Source organism: Callithrix jacchus, chromosome 1, assembly GCF_049354715.1.
Source record: "Callithrix jacchus isolate 240 chromosome 1, calJac240_pri, whole genome shotgun sequence".
NCBI classification, from domain to species: Eukaryota; Metazoa; Chordata; class Mammalia; order Primates; family Cebidae; genus Callithrix; species Callithrix jacchus.
In genome coordinates this window covers 160,846,113-160,870,159 of record NC_133502.1, presented here as the reverse complement: position 1 = coordinate 160,870,159, position 24,047 = coordinate 160,846,113, and the positions used below count along the sequence as shown (strand labels likewise).

Below are 24,047 nucleotides of genomic sequence, written 5' to 3'. Positions count from 1 at the left end.
CAGAACTGTGAGCCAATAAATTTCTGTTCATTATAAATTACCCAGTCTCAGGTGGGCAAGGTGGTTTACACCTGTAATCCCAGCATTGTGGGAGGCTGAGGTGGGTGGATCACTTGAAACCAGGAATTAGAGACCAGCCTGGCCAACATGGCAAAACCCCATCTCTACTAAAAATTTACAAAAATTAGCTGGGCATAGTGGTACACGCCTGTAATCCCAGCTACTTGAGAGGCTGAGGCATGAGAATCGCTTGAACCCAAGAGGTGGAGACTGCAGTGAGCCAAGATCGCACCACTGCATTCCAGTCTGGGCAACAGAGCAAGACTATGTCTCAAGAAAAAAAAAACATTACCATCTGAAGGTATTCTGTTACAGCAGTAAAAACAGACTAAGACATACACTAAGACCACTGACAGTCAATGTTTGGAATGGAAGAAGTCATCAATAAAGATATACCAGAATAAAAAATATAAAGGCCACGTGTGGTGGTTCATGCCTGTAATCCCAACACTTTGTGAGGCTGAGATGGGAGGATCACTTGAGGCCAGGATTTCGAGACCAGCCTGGTCAAAAAAGTGAGACCCCATTTCTTAAAAAAAAAAAAGAAGAAAGAAGATAAATGGAGCTTTTCAACTTCTTTTACTTCCAAAAATCCTAATAGCCCCCTTTGTCCTATTCCTTCACTCTATGCTCACCCAGATTCAGTAAATTGAGGATCTGTTCATATTTTGGTTATGCAATGTAATAAGTATGCAAAACAGTAACAATAATCAAGGACACAATGTGGCTTTTCTCATTGAGAGAAAGTAAAATTATGAAATTCTATGAGGACTAGAAAATTACATAAAAAAGAAATATGAAATAAATTTCCCTTCATGTACTAGACAAAATTACTTTTATATATGAATAATTGCAGCAATAAACACCGATAAAGCAGGAGTAATGGCATCATTAGGAATAGCAAAATTATTCAGGCAATGAACAGACCACCGGTGGTCCCAGAATCAGTCTACTTTCCCATTACTGGGAAGATACGATTATGAATAAATGAAAACTGCAGGATATGCTTATTTTCCCAAGATTTGTATGCTTATAGGCAGGTCAAGTGCTATAGATTCCAGGAGAGAATGTTTCTGGTGTTTATGGTCCTGAGAGGGTGGGTAAGGGTGACTACTGAGCAATCACAGCAAAGGAGAAGATGAAGTGTTTTAAATGTCAACTGATAGCCAGCAGAGTAAAAACATTCTCTCATTAATCCCTACAGAGAACACCTACCTAAACTTTCATTGATGCAACCATCTCTGACACAATTAAAGAGTCAACATGTACTAAGCCTTAAATACAATGTGTTGCAATCTCCTGTGGAGGAAATTCTGGGGAAATGAAACACATGGCAAGTCTATTCAAGGAGACAGAAGTCCAAAGATGGTAAATCAACTGGTTTAGATAGAAATGAAAATCTTATCATAAAGACAATGTTCTATTTAGGCCATTCAAAAAAAATCTCACTGAGCCTATTCTGCTGAATAGAAGTATAGAATATCCCCAGATAACAAAGTCAACCAGAACTGTATTATCATTTCTATGAGAAAATGCAAACCTAGTTTACCATAGTGATGAGCCTTGACTCCTCTGGAAGCATTAGAGCACTGCTAATTAGAGCAACTCTAGTATTCCAGGGCTGTACTAGGGTCATTAAAGGTTGCTAATCCTCTTCTACAGTGGCTATTTAAATTTAAAATAATTAAACAATTAGAAGTTCACTTCCTTACTAAACCACATTCCAACTGCTTAAGAGCCAAATGACTAGTGGCTATTAACTGAATAGTGCAGAAGGAGAACATCATTGCAGAAAGACCTCTGGATAACACTACACTAGTTAGGAAAGAAGACTTCTCACCTTTCTAGAGCATCATAAAGAAAGCAGCATTTTGGGATGGCTGATGGTGAAGATAGCACGACAATGTGAATGAACTTAATGCCACTGAACTGTATACTTTAAAATGGTTAGGGTAGTAAAATTTATGTTATATGTATTTTACTACAATTTTTTTTAAGGCAGCTCTCTTAGTTTCAGTCGATCCATATTTTCTGAGGTATACAATCAACTGAACCGGGTCACTAAACTAGACCCCGTTCAAGCGTGGAGCATGACAAAGCCATGAATTTGTAAATGGCTGTTCAGCATGCAAAAGAGAGTCAATTCCTATAATCCAGTTCTACAGCCCATGCTTTGGTTTTCTCAGGTTTCACATGTCCTTGGCTGGGCCTTGGATCCATCCATATTTTATTTCAAGAGCACCATAACTAGAACCTCTCTCAAATCTCACACACAACACAATTCTCTCCTTCAGAACTGTATTAATCCCTCAGAACTCCTAATGTCTGTACCACAAGTGGCATTTTGTTAGCTTTTGGGTATGTAGAAATATGGATGGGAAATGTTGGATTAACATTTTCAAAAATAGTTGAAATCAACAGGAGATGAGATGAGGGGCACATGCATGCACGTGCACGAGCGCACGCGCACACACACACACACCATTCCTTAGAAGTTCGAGTAGAAGGGGTGTATCAGTTGGCTAGAAGAGCCACTAAAGCCTTGTGTATGTGTGGAGGTGGATAAAGTAAGTAGCAGGGGAGTAGGGGGAACTGAGAACAATGGCCCCAAAGTAATAACTCAGAATCTCTGCAATGCAATCTGCGACTGTGCTTCATCACCTACAAACCTCAGTGTTCCCTCAGTTGTAAAATCTTGAGTCTTGTCTTAAACCATTTCCGGGGGTTGCATGTTATGTATACTCTTTATTTGGGGCGTATTTGATACATGTGGTAACTTAAGGTAACATAACTCCCCATCTAAACAGTGTCTATTCACCTATGAGGTCAAAGAGTAAAAAGCAAGCAATCTGAATCCAATTCAGGACAATCTTCCCCAGGACTTTCAAAAGCATAAAACAAGGTGAGGAAATTCTAGGCCAGAGACCAGATCTGATAAATGGTTTAAATTGCATTTAATCTAGGGCAAATCTAAAACCACATATCTACTGGTTGGTGCTTCCTTTTTTTATTTATTATTTTTTTAGACACTTCATCACTCAGGCTGGAGTGCAATGGCATGATCTCTGCTCACTGCAGCCTCAACCTCCCAGGTTCAAGCAATCTTCCCACCTCAGCCCTCCAAGTAGCTGGGACTACAGGTGCTTATCACTTCACCTGGCGAAGTTTTTAATTTTTTTTGTAGACAGGGTTTCACCATGTTGCCTAGGGTGGCTGGTTGGTACTTTAAAAGGAACACAACCAATTTCCAGGTAATTGAAAAATCTCAGCATCCTAACAACCCCTAGCATTTGAATGTAATGCTATTTCTCAAATAAAGAATCATAAGTGCAAAAAAGAAATCTATTTCTGAGGGGTGGCTGTGAGGATGAATGCTATGATGACACCTAGCTGTGCTGTGGGTAGAAATGACATTGCCCAGTTGTCATCGCATAGCCCTGTATTTTGCTAATTCAAGCCACCCACACCTGTTAACTTGAGAGTACTCCCACCATCCATTCTAAAACCAATCTGGGCCATGTGGATTCAAATTTCTACTTCACCTACTGTAACCAAGAGGCAGATGCTGGATGTTAAGGTCCACACAATGAGAATGAACACCACCTGCTCTGATATCCTGGGCTGTTTCAAGGACCCACTAGAGACTGAGCCAAGCGAGACCTTCTCAGTTAAGAGCTTTAGAACATTTATCTTGCCCAGCTTTAGTCTCCGGGCTGGGCAAAGCGGCTGAGCTTTATGACTATAACCAAGAATGGAGCCATAAATAAGTAAATATGGTAAGTCGAAATGAGGTAATTGGTCTCAACTGGGTCAATGAGGGTCAGGACTCAAGGTCAAAGCAAGCAATGACAATGATTGACTATATCAAGCCAAGCATATCCTTGGAATGTAACCAAGGAGGAGGGAATCATGGCCCCAACAAATGCCCAGGCTAAGTGTATACGCCAGATAGATCTATATAGCACAGTGACTGGACAGATATAAAATGTGAGTCAAGTGAAAGGAAAGTAGTCCCAGAGCTACTGAGAGGTGGGAGAGACATTAAACAGGACAAGGTGAGACTTGGGTGACTACTGATGAAGTATTAGTGATAAAGCACTAAAAGAATAAGATCCCTTATCTTGAAACATGAAAAACTAGAGGACAGCAAAGGTGGTCTACAGTTTCTTAGGAAAAAGTTCTTTAAAACTGGAATTGTATGCCCAGCAGTAATCATTCAAATGTGTGGAGAAAAACAGTTATTTAAGGACATATAAAGGCATACAGTAATCAGTCTAATGCACTTTAACAATGAGGATAGCAGAGAATGTATCCTATTGAGTTTTTAAAAAACTAAATTAGAAGAAAAATTCAAGATAGATATAAAAATCAGAATAACAATTAAACTGGAGTACGTAATTATTTCAAATACAGAATATATATTATTTTCCAGTGCCTGCAGAACATTTCTTTTTTTTTTTAAGATGGGGTAGGGCCGGGCACGGTGGCTGACACCTGTAATCCCAGCACTTTGGGAGGCCGAGGTGGGTGGATCACAAGGTCAAGAGATCAAGACCATCCTGGTCAACATGGTGAAACCCCGTCTCTAATAAAAATACAAAAAATTAGCTGGGCAGGGTGGCGCGTGCCTGAAATCCCAGCTACTCAGGAGGCTGAGGCAGGAGAATTGCCTGAACCCAGGAGGCGGAGGTTGCAGTGAGCTGAGATCGCGCTATTGCACTCCAGCCTGGGTACAAGAGCGAAACTCCGTCTCAAAAAAAAAAGGTGGGGCCAGGCTGGTCTCAAACGCCTGACCTCAAGTGATCCACCCACCTTGGCCTCCTAAAGTGCTGGGATTACAGGAGTGAGCCACCACACCCGGTCATACAGAACATTTCTCAAAAGTTATCATTCAATATACCACAGATAATATCTCAAAATTCCAAAATGCAAAAATCATATAGGCCATATTTATGACTGAAATGCAATAAAAGTAAAAAATATCATGATAATCTAAGAGAAAATCTTTTTAAAATATTCTTCTAAATACAATAAACTATTTAGAAGGCCTGGCATGGTAGCTTACGCCTGTAATTCTAGCTCTTTGGGAGGACAACATGGAAGGATCACTTGAATCCAGGAGTTTCAGACCAACCTGGGCAACACAGTAAGAACCTGTCTCTACAGAAAATTTAAAAAATTAGCTGGGCATGTTGGCACACACTTGTGGTCCCAACTACTCCTTAAGAGGCTGAAGTGGGAGGATCACTTAAGTCCAAAGAGTTGGCAGTTACAGTGAGCTATGATCACACCACTGCATCCCAGCCTGGGCAACAGAGCAAGACCTGTACCTTAAAAAAAAAAAGTATAGGCTATTTAGAAATACAAGAAACCGAGACATTAAAACCTAAGGAAAACAGGCAGCAAGGAACCCAGGAAGATTGATCATTTTACATGTCTTTATTAGAAATTTTTTTTAATTGAAAACTAAACTGTTTAAATATTAAACCCAACTAGTTTAAAACATTATAAAAGAAACAAGAAGAAAGGGCTTATAAGGTAAAGGAGAAATTAAGGAAATAGAAAACAAAACAAAGAAGGAGATGGCATAGATTACATCATGAAAGAAAAAAAGATTTTAAAAAATCATTTATTTAGCACCTCCTAACTTTCAAGTACTGTATGCCAGGTGCTAGGGATATGTTTCATATGTTGAAAAGGACCAACATATGCTGTCTTGATCCAAACCACAGATGGTCTAAAAAGGATTCCTAGAAGGAAAACTCAGGACATCAGTATTTCTAGCTTCCATTTTTATTCTTTATATTTTGACTTTGTTCTTATTGGGAACTAAAAATTAACATTTATTTCTATTCAGTATTTTCTTGATGGTCTGGATTTCCTATTTTAGAATCACTTACAGTGCATAATTACTGTGAAAAATCCATTTATTTCTCAGTTTCAACACCCTGTTCATTTCTCTGTTGCTTCATTTTCTTTTCAATCAGTGCTTCTGCTGCTTCTGCCATTCTCCTATCTACAGTTTAAGTTTGGAGATATTAATTTATACAGAATACCACAGCTCTTACTGTAAAAGTTAACCTAGGACCAATATAGCCACTCACTTGGAAAAGTATAGAGTATCATGTAGATGATGGTAAAAGCATCAAGCATATGCTGTTGCTTTATCAGACACAATAAATAATGCAAAACTAATGCAATATATCAATTTCATTCAGCCTCTAGTTATTTGAGACTATACCACATTCATTATCTTATCTACAATTGAAGGTAGTACTTCTACTCAAAGCCAGTGCTAAATACTGAATTAGATTTCATTAGTGGTAATATGTACATTGCATGTTTATCTACCTCTATCTTTTCTATTTTTCATCTTAAGTGTTTTGTAAATGTAAAAGCAAATTAATTTGCCATCTCCTTACTAAACCAATTTAATCAATCAAGTCCAGTATAAAGTGACAAAGAAACTGCTTTCACTTTGCCATTTTCCCATACACACAAAAGTTAAGAACTCCTTGATCTTAATTAAGATGACATATCACCAAGGGGACTGAACTCCCTTTTTTCTATTATACCAGTCCCAATTATATAATATTGTATAATTAGGAACAAGAGACAAGGTGATGCATTTATATCAGCACTTATTGAAATACTAATTAAATGCTATAATAATATAACAATTACATGAACATAATCTACTGGGGTCCAGTTAATACCATATAGTTGCTGTTTGTCAGAAACAGGTTGGTACAAAAATGTCTTTGAACTCAAAAAGGTACTTCAGCATTTCTCACTGTTATGATTTGCCGCAATCATATGTATCTGCTGGAAATGCCCAAGAACTGAAGGATTTGGAATTTGTTTTCCTAATTAGCATGCCTATTTTGCCTCTCTTACACTATGATTATTAATTCAGTAATCACTGAACACCTACATATCAAGCACTAAGGAAGGCAAACCTACATCAATTAATATTCAGAAGAGACACAAGGATAATTCAAAACAACGAATTCCTAAAAGCCTAAAAGTCATCTATGTCTTCGACGAAGCTTTTGCTACTGTAAAATTATATTTAAATACTGGTGTATGTGATGTCCTGGTGATAACCATCACGCAAAAACTAAATCATAAAACTTCCAATAGGATCCTGAAAACAGTTTGGGAAGCTATGAGCATAAGTTCATACATCATAAAGACACATCCTATTTGTCTTCAAGCTCATATAAATATGATAATAGCACACATTAGTAAATAACATGTTTCATAGAGCAATCCACAGAGAAATCATGAGCTAGTTTGGGCATGGTGGCTCATGTCTGTAATCCTAACACTTTGGGAGGCCAAGGGTGGGAGAACTGTTTGAGCTCAGGAGTTCAAGACCAACCTGGGTAACACAGTGAGACCTTGTCTCTTAAAAAATAAAAATAAAAAAATTAGCCAGGCATGGTGGTGCATGCCTGTAGTTCCAGCTACTTAGGAGGCTGAGGCAAGAAAACTGCTTGAGCCCAGGAGTTTGACGCTACAATGAGCTATGACTGTGCCACTGTACTCCAGCCTGAGCAACATAGTTGAGACCCTGTCTCTTAAAAAAATGAACTAAAAATAGCAAAGAATGAAGTTGGTTCCAAATGCCAGTCAATAATGTTTTTTTTTTAGAGCCCCAAATGTTTAGTTTCTACCATCATCTGCTTAGTGAAGTGTTATATGTCCAAAGCATATTTGTCTATTACACTTGGCTACCTTTTGTCATACTGCTCTTTCCTATTTTACTTTTTTTTAAAATGCCTTGGTTGGAATATAATTGAAATATAATGGATTGCACATATTTTAAATGTACAATTTGATAAGTTTTGACATGTAATAAATAGCCATAAAACCATCACCATGATTAGAAAAAACATACATATCACTCCGAAATATCATATCACTCCTTCAGAACCTCTAATTCCTCCCCTCCACCCCCTCCCCATCTCACACCGACTCCCAAAGCAAACACTCATCGGTTTTCCATCTCTACAAATTAGTTTGCATTTTCTAGAATTTTAAATAAATAGAATCATATGGTATCTGCTTTTTGACCTGGCTGCTTTCATCCAATGTAAGTATTTTGAGATTAGTCTATATTGTTGGGTGTATCAATAGTTCATTCTTTTTATTGCTAAGAAATATGCCCTTGTATGTATATGCCAAAATTATTTTATGCATTTACTTGCTAATAGATATTTGGATTGTTTCCAGCTTTACAAATAAGACTGTACATATACATTCATGCACATGTAAGTCTTCATACATACACGTTTCCCTTTTTCTTTTTTTAATTAGCCTCCAACTTAGTCCTACAAATCTTTTCATTTTTTTAAGAGTCAAGGTCTCTCTCACTGCAGCTGCAGATTCCTAGGCTCAAGTGATCCTCCTGGCTCAGCCTCCAAAGTGGCTGGAACAGCATGCATGTGGCACCACTCCCAGCTGTTTTCCTTTCTACTGGCCAAACAGGGTCAGGTAGGAAGTGCATGTTTTTAACTTTTTGACAAGGTGAAAACTGTATGCCAAAGTAGCTGTACCATTTTGCAGTTTCCACCAGCAGTATATAAGAATTGCAGTTACTTAATATCCTAGCCAACACCAGGTCAGACTTTTTAATTCTAGCCTTTCTAATAGATACGCAATTCACCCTGGTTTGATTTGCATTTCAGTGACATCGAATATCTTATGTGCATCTGTATATCTTCTTGGATCTGTTCAAATCTTTTGCCCATCTTTGAGTTCATCATGTTTTTAGTTTAGACTTTTAAGAGTTCTGTATGAAGTCTAGATACAAATCTTTTGTTGTATAATTTGCAAAATATTTTCTCCCAATGGTTTGTATTTGTATTTATTTTAATAGTGTCTTCCAAAGAGCAGAAATTCTTAGATTTTCTGAAATCCAATTTATCTAATTTTACTGTTATGAAATTTTGCTGGTGTCGGTCTCTAAGAAATCGTTGCATAATCCAAGGTCACAAAGCTTTTCACCAATGTTTCATTCTAGAAATTTTACAATATTAGGTTTTATATTAATCCTATAATCCATTTTAACTTTTATATATGGTGCATGGTATATATAAGTTCACTTTTTAGAAGAGCAAAAGGTTTACTGGTGAAAAATTTTTTCAAAAATAAAATGAAGTTCACTTTTTGCATCAGGATATACAATTCTTCAAGCACCATTTGTTGAAAAGATTATCCTTTTCCCATTGAATTACCTTTCACGTTTGTCAAATATCAAGTAACCACATTTGTCTGTGAGCCTATTTCTGGACTCTCTATGATGTTCTCTTGTTCTATTTATTCTGTTAAATTAAGTTTAGCCTAAAGCTGCCTCCTTCCACATTTGGAGTTCAGTCTAAAGGTTTCTTCCTGGCCAGGCGCGGTGGCTCACGCCTATAATCCCAGCACTTGGGAGGCCGAGGCGGGTGGATCATGAGGTCAAGAGATCAAGACCATCCTGGTCAACAAGGTGAAGAAACCCCGTCTCTACTAAAAATACAAAAATTAGCTGGGCATGGTGGTACGCGCCTGTAGTCCCAGCTACTCAGGAGGCTGAGGCAGGAGAATTGCTTGAACCCAGAAGGCGGAGGTTGCGGTGAGCCGAGATCGTGCCATTGCACTCCAGTCTGGGTAATAAGAGCGAAACTCCATCTCAAAAAAAGGTTTCTTCCTACATAGTGAACTCTAACCTAACTGGATGTGTAAACAGACTATAACCCACTCTTGTTCCAATCACTGAGTTTCAGCCAATTAAAAGCAGCCAACTTTTCAAACTATGTTCAAATAAGGCAAACATGGATCTATAACCAAGTGTCTGTTTCTGTGCCTCACATTTCTGTTTTCTGTAAATCGTTCTCCTTTTTTTGACCATAAATCTTCCACCACATGGCTGCAGTGGAGACTCTGAATCTGTTTTGGTTCAGAGGGTCTGCTCAATTCGTAAATAATTCTTCAATCAATTAAATTCTTTTAAATTTAATTTGTCTAAGGTTTTTTCTTTAACAATTCTTACATCAGTAACACACTCTCTTGATTACTGTGACTTTATAATAAGTCATGAAGCCAGGAAAAGTAAGTCCTAAAATTTAATTCTCTTTTAAATGTATTTTGCTCTAAGACTTTAGCATTTCTGTAAGAACTTTTGAAAATCCATTTGCCAATTTCTACTAAAAACATTGCTGGAATATTAACTGAGATTGCATTGAAACTACAGATCAAGTTGAAGAAAACAGTCAGTCTTAATAATATTGCATCTTCTGAACCATAAAAACAGTATATCGCTTGACTTATTTTAGCATTTTAAATTTATATCAGCAATGTTTTACAGTTTTTAGTGTATACATCTTAAATGAATTTTACTAACTTGATCTCTAAATACTTAATGTTTTTGATGCTAGTACAAATGGTATTTTTAGATGTCAGTGTTCAATTGCTTGTTGCTAATATACAGAAATACAATTGACTTTTTTTTTTTAAAAAAGATGAGGTCTCACTATGTTGCCCAGGAATGTCTCAAACTCCCCGACTCAAGTGATTCTCGTGCCTGGCTCCCAAAGTGCTAGAACAATTAACTTTTATGTATTGAATTTCATCCTAAAACCTTCCCAAATTGATTAATTAGTTCTAGAATTTCTGGTATTTCTTCTGTAGATTCCACAGGATATTCTACACAGAAAATCACGCTGTCAGTGAATACAGACAGTTGTACTTCTTCCTTTCTAACCTGAATTTTTTTCCTTTGTCTTCCTTTATTTCACTGTCTAGAAACTCCAGCACAAAGCTGTATGTTCTTGATCTTAGGGAAAAGCATTCAGTCCTTAATTATTAAATATGAAGTTTAGCTGTAGGTTTTTCATACATGCCTTTATCAGGTTGAAAAGATCTCTTTTATTCCACTGTTTGCTAAGAGGTTTTTTTTTTAAATCAAGAATAGACATTTGATTTTGTTAAATTATTTTTTTACAACTACAGCAATCAAACAATCATATGGTTTTCTTTCTTAGCCTATTAATAAATTGTTTTTCTCGGTTTTGAATGTTAAATCAAGCTTGCATTCCATAAACCTACTTGGTCATGATATGTTTTCCTTCTTATGAATTGCTGAATTTTATTTGTTAAAATTTTGTCAGGTATTTTTACAGCTATGTTCATTAAAAATATTGGTCTATACTTCTACTCATAATATCCTTGCCTGGTTATGGTGTCTATACTATATAATCAAAAGGAAAGTATTCTCTCCTCTTCAATTTCCTAGAAGTTTGAATATCATTAATATCATCTCTTCCTTAAATGTCTCGTAGAATTCCCTAGTGAAGCCATCTGTGTCTGCAGTTTCCCAGGTGGGAAGGTTTTCAACTACAAATTCAATTTCTATAATAGATACAGGACTACTCAGGTTTCTATTTCTTCTTGAGTGAGATCTGGTGGTTTGCACTGTTCATTGAATTTATCCATTTTACATAAGTTGTCAAATTTACTGGCATAAGGTTGACCATAATAGTCTCTTACTAGCCTTTTAATATCTGTAAATTCATGTTGGTATTAACTCTCATTCCTAATATTGGTAATCTGTATATCTCCTCCTAATTTTCTGATCGGTATGGCTATAAACTTCTATTTTTTTAATTTTTAATTAAGCTTCTCAAAGAACCAGCTTTTGGTTTTATTTATTTCCTACTCTATTTCACTGATTTATAGTCTGATATTTCTTCTACTTTTTTTGGTGTCACTTGCTGTTTTTTTAGCATTCTAATTTCATAAGACAAAACCTGAAGATGTTGAGTTTATTTGCTATAAATTTTCCCCAAAGTACTACTTTAGCTATATTCCCACAAATTTTGATGCCCTGTCCTGGCTTCTTTATGTAGCTTAGATTTTATGGTGTAACATTTAAAATAACCCTTTGTGCACATCCAATTATCTCAACCTTTTTTACTTCAACACAATCTACTGACTGCTTTCACATCAAATTTAGACCACTAAGCTCAAATGAATTCTTAGTGCATTATACTTGTCTCCCTAATCCAGTGATTCTCAAACTTTTCTGTACAACAGAATAACTTGTTAAAATACAGATTGTCTTCCCTCACCCCCAGAGTTTCTGATTCAGTATATACCTGGGAAGGATCCCAAGAATGTGCATTTCTAACACATTCTCAGATGATATTGGTGCTACTGGTCGAAGGATCACACTTTGCTCTAATCTGTATTTACTCTCCCACTTTCCTAACTGAACATCTCTTCAAATCTCCAATTCCATTTGCCTCATCCTTCCTCTCACTGAGAAAACAGAAGCAAGCAGCAGATAATTTCCACATGCTTTCAATGCCACATCTACCTGCCTACCTCTCTTGACACCACCCTCTGCTTGATCACTCTGTTCTATCTGTAAAATCTTCCTTGCTTTTTTGCAAATGCAACAACATAGTCCCCACTTCAGGGATTTCCTGGCTGCCTGGAATGCTCTTCTCCCCAGATAGTTGCACGATTTGCTCCTTCCCAACCTTTAGATCTGTGTAATTGTCTCCTTATTAGAAAGACCATCTGAGACTACTGCACAAAAACTGGCAAACCTCCCCTCTACATGCCTGGCACTCCCTAGGCCACCTACACTGAATTACTTTTCTCCATGGCATTTATTAACACCTGACAGTTTACTTTGTTGTTTATTTGTCCATTATCTATGTTTAGCTACATGGAGAATTTGAGTAGAAGAGAAATATGAGCAGCCAAATTCTCTGAAATTAAACCAATTTCACAATAAGAGAAGAGACAGTATATGTAACCATTTATTTGAGAAACCTGTGAAAGAAAAGAGAGAAACAGGGACAAAGAGTGGCAGGCTCAAGCAGAGATTTCTTAAGATATAAAGGCAAATCTGAAAGCACAAACACCAGGATCAGTGTAAAGAGAAATTTTAAACATGCTGAAGATTGAAAGGATGCGTGGGAAACAAGACTGCCTAAATATCTGGAAGAACTGGGCTCACAGAGATTTTTGCTTTCCCATTTAAAGTAGGTATCTACTGAGAGTTTACTATATGCAGGGCGCAGTGGGAAAACAGTTCATGCTCACAGTGACATCTGATTCAGTAAATCTTCACAACAACCCTATGAGGTGGGAATTACCATCTAGGCCTTTTTGTACACAATCAGAGACATCCCACTGACAGTTCTGCCCACTGTGAATATACCACACCAGTTTCTCCTCCCCAAGTCTCATCCTTCCTTTCTCTTTACCTTACTTATAACTGATTTTACAAGGTCTCTAACTCCCGGGTCTTGTGCAGTCAAAAGATCTTAGAAGCAACTCTGTGTGGAAGGGGCTGAACCACTTCCTTAAGCACTCAGGTGATTATTAAGCTGCCTACATAGGTAATGAACCGCTTATGCTCAGAGAATCCAGATGCCACCCTGACTCACAGAAACCACCTCTGTTGACTGACTCCCCAGTGTCTTCATGTTAATTCACCCTCTGTTGAGCTCTTGGAGCTATTCCACATAACTTTTCATCACAGCAGCTTCTCCGTATCTTTTCTTCCCATTCTTCTTAGTTGCCCAATTTCACCCTCATCTCCTCTACTTTCAGCAAAAAGCCTTCATTCACCAAAAACAAGGGGGTACTAAACAGAAAATGTTTCAACCTCTCTTTCCTCCACTTCAAACTTTCACCTTATTCTCAGGAATGTTCTTTTCCTTTACGGTATCACTATTCCTGGAAATGGCGATAAAGGTATGGCTTCCTTTTCAACATCTGTAATTCCTTTTTGCCTTACCTTACTTACTATATATAGACTTGCACCTCCCAAACAATGGTGATAACACCCTCATCTTGCTCCTGACTTAACCTGCATTCAGTGTTGCCTCATTTGGACACATTCAGTGTTTTCCCATTAAGAATGGGCCTGGCAAGAGGCTGAGGAGAACTGATCACCTGAGGTCAGGAGGTCAAGACCAGCCTGGCCAACATGGTGAAACCCCACCTCTACTAAAAATACAAAAATCAGTTGGGTGTGGTGACATGTGCCTGTAATCCCAGCTACTCAGGAGGCTGAGGCTGGAGAACTGCTTGAACCTGGGAGGTGGAGGTTGCAGTGAGCCGAGTTCACGCCACTGTGCTCCAGCCTGGGCGATAGCGCAAGACTCTGCCTCAAAAAAAAAAAAAAGAAAAGAAAAAAAAAAGAAAAAAGAATGGGCCTGGCTATTGGCTTCTTAAAACGATGCTTATTTTAAATGTCCCAAGGATAGAACCTCTCTGTGATAAGCTTTCTCCATACACTGTTCTGCTAACACTGACAGAAAAAACATTAAATGTATCTACACTGCTCTTTAAAAAAATTTTTTTACCATATGTTATCTTTGGAGGCATTTTAATCACAAGTCAGCTATTTGTTGAAATGTTTATTCTGTATCTTCTTTATCAACTAATTTTCTTTCTGAAATGACTATAAATGCAGGTTATGTTTGCTCATTTTGCAAAACTATTATATAGGTGAATGGCCTATAAAAGTGAAAAAAAATTTTAAATTGAACCATATAGTTTAACTAGTGGCCGGCAGGGCTAAATAATCTTATAAAAATCTTATTAGAAAAAAAATTAGACAATCAGCTTTATGGTATAAACCAGGCAACAGAAAACTGATTTCAAAAATAATCCTCAGATATTTAATAATGTATATTTTTACAACATGACTTTCAGCTGTTGTTTCACCTTCCAGCTAGGCTGAATCTGATTTTAACCACCCTTCTAGCATTGTACATATGCAGGGAGCAAATGTAATCTACTGAAGCGAAGCAGTATGTGTAAAAGGGCTCAATTAAATGGTGGAATGTTTCTTGTAAATTAAAGCCCTATTGAATAATCATCTTCCATGCAAATTATCTTTCTTAGGGTGTTCCAACAATGTGCCATCATCATATGTAGCTGCTTTAATACATGCTTATTTGTAATGCTTGACATAATGAATTCTCCCTCTCTATTCCCTTAGAAATGAGAATGAGAATTTGAGCTTTTTAATTTTTCCTTGCTAGACTGCCTTTGTGAATACACCAGTAAGACACTATTTTTTCATAACCTACAGTGCAGAAGAATAATTTAACTAGATGCATACTAGTAGTATATTTATCTGAAAAAGCAAGTTAAATCAATTTCTGATGGAAAAATGGCATGTTAATCTCTCTTTCCTCAAAAAAGTAAATTTTCTCTGGAAGATCAGAAGCTCACTTTCCTAATCCTTCTCAAGCCTTTAAGGTTTGTATTCTTAAAAGAAAGTCATATGCTAAAATGTTAATACACAAAATAGAGATTGTTTGCATAATGTATCAAGAGAGTCCACATATTTCCTAAAATGTATATAAAATTATATGTCACATGTATAGATATATCTTTTGAAAGAAAGGAGTTCAAAGATTTTATCCAATTCTCAAAGAAGTCAAAAACCCACAGAAATATTTAGAATTACCAAGTAAAGCTAAAAGATACTGAATCTTGCTTATAATCACAGCACTTCAACAGGCTGAGGCAGAAGGACTGCTTGAGCCCAGGAGGTCAAGACCAACCTAGGGAATATAGTGAGACCTAATCTCTTAAAAACAAACAAACAAAAAAATTGGATACAGCATCTTAGGGTTATACTTTCATCTTAAAGGTACAGATGTTTGATTGATATCACACAAAACAAAAATTTCCATTCAAAAGAACCAAACTGGCCAAGCACAATGGCTCATGCCTGTAGTTCCCAGCACTTTGGGAGTCCAAGTCAGAAGGATCACTTGAGGCCAGGAATTTAAAACCAGCCTGGGAACACTGTGAGACCCGATCTCTACCAAAAAAATTAAAAAGTTAACCAGGCATAGTGGCACATACCTATAATGCTAGTTACTCAGGAGACTAGGGCAAAAGAATAACTTGAGCACAGGAGTTCAAGGTTACGGTAAGCAGTGACCACACCACTGCAATCCACCCCAGAAAGAGAGTGAGACCTTGTCTCTTGGAAAAAAAGAAAGAAAAATCTAAAATATTCCATCAATTCCACACATCTTTTCTAAATATTCTTTTTTTTGAAGATGGAGTTTCACTCTGTCACCAGGCTGGAGAGCAGTGGTGCAATCTCGGCTCACTGCAACCTCTGCCTCCCAGGTTCGAGCAATTCTCCTGCCTCAGCCTCCTGAGTAGCTGGAACTACAGACACCCACCACTATGCCCAACTAATTTTTGCATTTTGAGTAGAGACGGGGTTTCACCATGTTGTCCCGGATGGTCTAGATCTCTTGACCTCATGATCCACCCGCCTTGGCCTCCCAAAGTGCTGGGATTATAGGTGTGAGCCATGGTGCTCGGCCTCTTCTCTAAACATTGTTATGTACATATGATATATCAACCTCCCTGAAAAGAGTGATTGCCAAAGGATACAGGGACTATTTGAGAGTCATATGCCACTCCTTGGACCAGAGCCTAGCGCATCAGCAGAGAGCTGGGAAAGAAAAAAAAATTCAGTGTCACAATTTCATGCTTCATCAGGGTCTCTGTAAATGTATAGCCTCCTTTCTTCTACCCACAAATACTTCTAAAAGGCCTTAGATTAACTATAAACTAAATCATAAATATTGAATTGCACTTAAAAAATTTTTCTCAGAGGTCTAATGTAATGGCTAGGAATATTCCAAGTGACCTTCAAGTTCAATTATATACCACAATTGCTACAATAGCAATGTCCACTGGGTATGTAAGCACCTGAGTCCTGTTATGAACTCACGACCAAAACCACCACACTTCTAGTTAAGCACAATCTTAGGTCCCATTCAGAATTAATGTGCCCACAGAAACCCAAAATTACAACCCACGATCCTGCAAAAAAAGGCAGAAAGTTCCTAATAAAGCTAGTGTGGCAGAAACACTGCAGACTCTATCTGCATTTATCTGGCTGTGTTCACCAAAAAAAAAAAAAAAAAGCAAATACCCAAATAGTCACAAACATGTATAAACACGTAACACATCAGAAACACACTACACATTTAAAATTATCCTTAATTACCATGAAGAAAAACAATCTAACATTTGTTTTCACAAGTTGTCACAGTACTCTATAGGTTAAACTTCATTTTTCTCCATACTTCAGATTTTACCAAAAGCTTTGCCCTATAGTGCAAAAATTACTTTAGAGAAACACAAAAATTTGTTCATTCTTAATTATATTCATTATATGAGTTCATCGGTCTTCTACCTCTTTGATATTAAGGGACACTCAAATGCTAGAATTTGGTGACACATTTCAAAGCAAAGGGGTACATACTCACTCATCATTCTATCTGATCCCCTTCACTGCTGTTTGTCAGTTTAAATTGAATTTTTTATTGCCCTGACCTATATACTCATAAAGCAAAGTTCTTGCCTGCTCCAGTAAACAAGCAATCTTTCCTACAGCTGCCTGGATCCCATGCTTTGCCTTTCATCATGCATCCTGTCTCGCCTTTCATCACCTAACCACTCACACTGTTTACTAAATCACAGTCTTTCTCTGAATGAAATAAAAGTAAACATCCTTTTCAACAAAAGTTGATAACCATCTGTGAAGTGCTACAACAACATACAATTTGAAAACACTATGCTAATTAAAAGTATTAGTTTTTAAATGTTCTTTTTCTTTCTTTTTTTAATGTTTGATGTAGAATTGTTTTATTTGTGTTCCTCATGCCACAACACAACCTTCAAAGTCAGCCAAGTATGTAACATTAATGTGTCCTCAAAACATCAACTTAGATAACCCATAGCCAGAGGTTCTCAACTTCTACAATGCAACTTCAACATTCAAAAGAGCACAATATGCTTCAAATCCCATCTCAATGCAAATTTAAGAAAAGCAAAGCAAACTGTATTATCAGACTTTCAAAACTCAGTGAGATTCCGTAATTTAATATACCTACTTCTCAACTCTCTAAATTTCTCAACACTGAGGAGAGTTGTTAAAGATACCAATGCCTGAATTCTACTCCAAGCCAATTAAATCACAACAATTAAACTAGAATCTCTGTGGGGCATCTTGACTCAGTTATTGCTTTCTAACACCTTTTACTTCCTGGCTTTTTGGAATGTCCAAAAATTAGTAATATTACAACGTGTGTTATGATCATAATGTAACAGTTAAAAAAAAACACACATAAAATGAAGGGCTAGAAAGATCTTTGTTACTCATCTAGAATTATTTGGTATAACAGTATTTTCCAATGGAGGAAGATGGATTTCAGGCATAAAACAATGCAGAAAAAATGTCAAGCCATCACAAGGAAAGAAAGATAACTTCTGACTCTGGTTTCCTGTGTTTCAGGCCAGGAAGAGCAAGAGAAATAAAAGATTTGTCCATAGGAACAATTTCTAAAATCTCTAAAGAACAATTTGATTTGAACCCATTAATATCCTTTTCATGCAAAATTTCAAAGATAAAGCAATAAAAAATATGGAGCCAAAGAAAAGGGAGAAGTTCTTCAAGGAGAATCTGTCTCTTTAAGTTTTCACTGGTACAACAGTCCCATCGGCTGGAGCTATTCAAAGAGGAATCACGAAAATAAAACTTTATTTCAGATAGGTTCAGTGGTGTGTGTGTGTGCGCGTGCGTGCGCGCTAAAGCAAAGGCTGGTTGTAGCAAAAATTCATTTCAAACTGTATGATATGGGTAGGGCAAGGTGGCTTACGCCTGTAATCCCAGCACTTTGGGAGGCCAAGGTGGGGTGATCATTCTGAGGTCAGGAGAGACCAGCCTGGCCAACATGTCAAAACCCTGTCTCTCCTAAAAATACAAGAATTAGCCAAGTGTGGTGGCACACACCTGTAATCTCAGCTACTTCAAAGGCTGCTTGAACCCGGAAGGCAGAGGTTGCAGATCAGGCCACTGCCCTCCACCCTGGGTGACAAAGCCAGACTCAAAAACAAAACAAAACAAGACATACAGAACAAAACTGCATGATATATAATTGTGACATTATATGGGAATGCTTCTCTCAAAATATAGATTCAATCCAACATTATGCCAACTTTTATATTAATTTCAGTCCCTAAGTTTTCATAACCAAAAACATGAGAATAATCTTACAACTATCTACTAAGGTAACAAACTGTAAATAAATTCCCCAATATTGCTTTGAAAATAAACTCCTTGGTTGTTAAGGGAAATTCCAACTTCCAACTCCATCCAAATGTATTATTTAACTGGTGTTCATCAGTCATCATCTACTGTTGGCTTGATTGTCACTCCTCCTCTTATCTGACCCCAACCAATTAAATGCCAGTGTTTTTCAACTCTTCGGCTAAGGGCAATTTTTTCTCCTACCTCTGTGCACACTGGCTTGGTCAAAACAATTTTACCCAAATCGGCCTTGACAGCACTAACTCTCCCTCCTGTTGACAGGGACCCTATGTTCACCATGAATACTTCATTCTTAGACAGCTTTTGAGCCTTTGCTGCTTTCTTGTCTCTTTCAGTGCTTACACCTAGAAGCCGTCTAAGCAGGAAATAGGAAATAGGAAATTTCCAATTCTGTGAATATCTCAGGTAAGGCTCCAACTGCACCAAGTACCTGCCCCTCCATTCTGTCAGCCCAGCACAAAGTGGGGTCAATTTTTGTTCCAACTCCAATAAGATCGCCTGGAGCAGCATATTGCAGATCATTATGCTCCACAAAAAGGGATACAATTTTGGAAAAGATTGGTTTACACATGAGTTTTCCTTAACTATCCTTGGAAACAGTACCAGGTCTTACTTCTATCTCCCGGCCCACCTTTAATACTCCTTTTAGGATACTACCACCAGCTACACCCCCCTGAAGGTCATCAACTTCACAGCCAGGTTTGTTGACATCAACATCGGTAACAAATTTGTTGACCTAATAACAATAACGCGGGGCTCTGAAGTAAAGTCTCTTGGGGGTACTGGAATTTTCTTTATTATGTTCTCACAAACAACTTCAATATTGTATTTCAGCTGAGCCGAAATTGGAATAATGGGAGCTCCCTCTGCTACTGTACCTTGGACAAAAGCAGGGATCTGCTCGTATTGTTCTTTGGCGTTTCTTTTACCAAATCAATTCTATTTTGTAGAATCAAAATATGCTTCAGTTTCATGATTTCTATAGCAGCTAGGTGTTCAGATGTCTGAGGCTGAGGGCAAGATTCATTACCAACTATCAACAGAAGAGCTGCATCCATCCCTGCTGCACCATTCAGCATAGTAGCCATCAAAATATCATGGCCAGGACAGTCAACAAAGGAAACATGTCTGACTAATTTGAAGTTCCCTTTGGTCCCTGGAATATCTGTAGGAAACTCATCAGGTGTACTGCTCCCTCAAGATCTACAACATACTGGCCGAGGGCAACTTGGGTCATCAAGTTTATAAATCTTAGCACTGGCATATCCAAGCTTGATTGTAATATTTCTTTCTAGTTCATTTTTGAATCTGACCGTGTGAACTCCAGAAATAGCTTTGACAACTGTGGATTTCCCATAAGCTACATGACCAATTGTACGTGGCTTGTCTGCTGATAACTTCGTGTGAAAGTGGCGTCGGCCGGGCACGGTGGCTCACGCCTGTAATCCCAGCACTTTGGGAGGCCGAGGCGGGTGGATCACGAGGTCAAGAGATTGGGACCATCCTGGTCAACATGGTGAAACCCCGTCTCTACTAAAAATACAAAAAAAATTAGCTGGGCATGGTGGCGCGTGCCTGTAATCCCAGCTGCTCGGGAGGCTGAGGCAGGAGAATTGCCTGAACCCAGGAAGGCGGAGGTTGCAGTAAGCCGAGATCGCGCCATTGCACTCCAGCCTGGGTAAAAAGAGCGAAACTCCGTCTCAAAAAAAAAAAAGAAAGTGGCGTCAACTTGCTAACAACCAAGGTGGTAAGTTGCGGCTGTCCCAAAGTCACTCCAGCTTCTCCTCCCGCCATCTTGCCAAAACAGGAAGGAAATTGCCCTGGCTGCCACCTGATCGGCTGCAGGGGTCCTAGTGTGGGGCCAGGAAGCCGAGGCGGGAAGGCCGACGAGGGGCTCAGGGTGGCCAGTGCAACAGCGGCCTCACTGCTTGGACTTCTCTCTGCTTGAATCTGCATAGTGCCTGTCGGTAGGCTTATGGGAAAACATGGTGCAAAGTTGCGGGAACTATATTAATTGCAGACCTGGTAGATATTTGTGCAGGCAATACTGAGGGCAGCCATCATACCCCTCCCCAGTGCAAGGCGGGTGATGTAATCCGGCGCGCAAGCCGGCCAGGGAGAGACCATTTCCACTTCCTGTGGAGTTTCCCAAAACCTCAAAATGTTCTTAATAAATTGCTACATTACCTGCAAGGTCAAAATAGAGACATATATAGACTTTACATCATACAGTTCAAGGATTTGTTAGGCTCAACTTTCTCTGCTACCTAGTGTTCAAATACACTCTCTTTTATATATTTAAGCATCGGTAATAATATAACCTATGTGCCTGCACTCTACCCACATGAATTCATCTAATCCTCACAACAACCCCATGAGCTATATAGTTAGTATTATACTCATTTTATAAATGTGGAAACTAAAGCATTGAGACGTTATGTACTTAAAAGGGCCAGAAACAGGATTCAAAACCAGGCAGCCTGAGTCCAAATTCTGGTCTTAACCAGGGTGCTAGCCTAAACAACTCATTGGACAGATAAAATCATGTCATTTTCAGCAACGTGGATGAAACTGTTAGTCATTAACTTAAGTAAAATAAGCCAGGCACACACAAAAAAAGTATCGCATAGTCTCACACGGAAAAGCTAAAAAATTTGACCACATGGAGGTGGAAATGGAAAGACAGATAACAGATAGGGAAAGATGAGGTGAGGGGATCAAGGGGAGGTCAAAAAGAAATGGGTTAAAGGGTACAAACACAGAGTAAGATAGATGGAATAAATGCAATGTTAGATGGCAGAGTAGGGTGACTATCTTCAACAAAAATGTCTTATTCCAATGATAGTCATGCTAAATACCCTGACTTGATCACTACACCATATACATATGTAACAAAATTTCGCATGTACCTCATAAATTTGTACAAACAAAAATATATATATCTACATATATATGTATACATATATATGTAGATATATATATTTTTGTTTGTATACATATATGTATGTATACATATATATATGTATGTATACATACATACATATATATATATATATATAAAAGATTTCAAATCAAAACCACAATGAGATACCATCTCACACCAGTTAGAATGGTGATCACTAAAAAAAGTCAGGACACAACAGATGCTGGAGAGGACATGGAGAAACAGAAACGCTTTTACACTGTTGGTAGGAGGGTAAACTAGTTCAAGTATTGTGGATGACAGTGTAGTGATTCCTCAAGGATCTAGAACTAGAGATACCATTTGATCCAGCAATCCCATTACTGGGTATATACCCAAAGGAGTAAAAATCATTCTATTATAAAGACACATGCACACGTATCTTTATTGTGGCACTGTTCACAATAGCAAAGACTTGGAACCAACCCAAATGCCCATCAATGATAGACTGCATAAAGAAAATGTGGAGGTCAGGTGCAGTGGCTCACATCTGTAATCCCAGCACTTTGGAAGGCCAAGGTGGGTATGAATCACAAGGTTAGGAGTTCAAGACCAGCCTGGCCAACATGGTGAAACCCTGTCTCTACTAAAAACACAAAAATTAGCTGAGCATGGTGGTGCATGCCTGTAATCCGAGCTACTCAGGAGGCTGAGGTAAGAGAATTGCTTGAGCTGGGACCTGATCATGCCACTGCACTTTAGCCTGGGTGATGGCGTGAGACTCGGTCTCAAAAAAAAGAAAAAGAAAAAAGATAATCTCTACAGTTCTGTCTGATTCAAACACTGAAAGATTAACACATAATTTAAAAACCAACAACTCCTCAGATGATTTAAGACACTGCTACCCACCATCAATAAGGTCAGGTTACAATCAACTTGGGGGAAGATGTAAAGTACAATAAACTTGGGGTAAATCTAAAGGTATTCAAAGACAAAAATATGCAAAATACTTCCAATTGTTAATTATGCTTTTTATTATAAAATATAGCCAAATTATAGAAAGTATGGCAAATATGTAAATATAATTTATAACCCCAGCACATTAATACTGTTAGCATTTTAGAGTATTTTCTTCCAATCTTTTCCTGATGTGTAGCTTTGCATGATAGTCATGATCAGGGAGGGAGGGAAAATGGAAGGGAGAAAAATCATTCCTTTTTTCCTACTTGAACAATTTTTAATAGGGATTTTTCATTTTGCCACAGAGTTCTACCCTTTGTGGCAAATGGTCTGCCCTACCCACTACCACCACCAATTACCTGTCCAAACTCTTGCAACTCTCTTCCCTTGCAGCTCTCCCCTCCTTCGCTGTAGTGCAGTCCTTGCCTTTTTTTTTTTTTGAGACAGGGTCTCACTCTTTTGCCCAGGCTGAAGTACAGTGGTATGAACAGAGCTCACTGCAGCCTCAGCCTCCCTAGTAGCTGGGGCTATAAGTATGCACTACCACACTTGGCTAATCTTTTAAATTTTTTTGTAGAGAAGGGGTCTTGTTTCCCAACTGGTCTCAAACTCCTGGGTTTAAGTGATCCTCCCGCCTCAGCCTTTCAAAGTGCTGGGATCAAAAGAGTAAGCTACTGTGACCAGCCAGCCCTTGAAATTCTTGTTCATAGAACATATCAAGGCACATTTGCAACTGACCCTTTGTACTTGCCATTCCCTTTGCCTCAAGTGCTCTTCCTCCAGATACCTGCATGGCAATCCCTCTTGCTTATTTGAAGTCCTTACTCAAAAGTCATTTTCTCTGAGAGATATTCCTTGGCAATCCTAATCTAAAATGTCAAGACCTTGCGCTTAAATATTTCATATCCCCCTTCCCTGCTTTTTTCCTTCCTTCTAAGCACTTATCCCTTATATGTTATT

The 24,047-nt window shown here is 38.2% G+C and overlaps 1 protein-coding gene and 1 pseudogene across 3 annotated transcripts in view; both read right to left on the bottom strand.

Annotated features, from left to right (window-relative positions):
• Positions 1–24,047, bottom strand: part of KIAA1958 (KIAA1958 ortholog) — a 189,806-nt gene that overhangs the window by 149,603 nt on the left and 16,156 nt on the right. The gene's annotated exons all lie outside the window — the stretch shown is intronic.
• On the bottom strand, positions 19,176–21,315 carry LOC100393274 (eukaryotic translation initiation factor 2 subunit 3, X-linked-like; annotated as a pseudogene).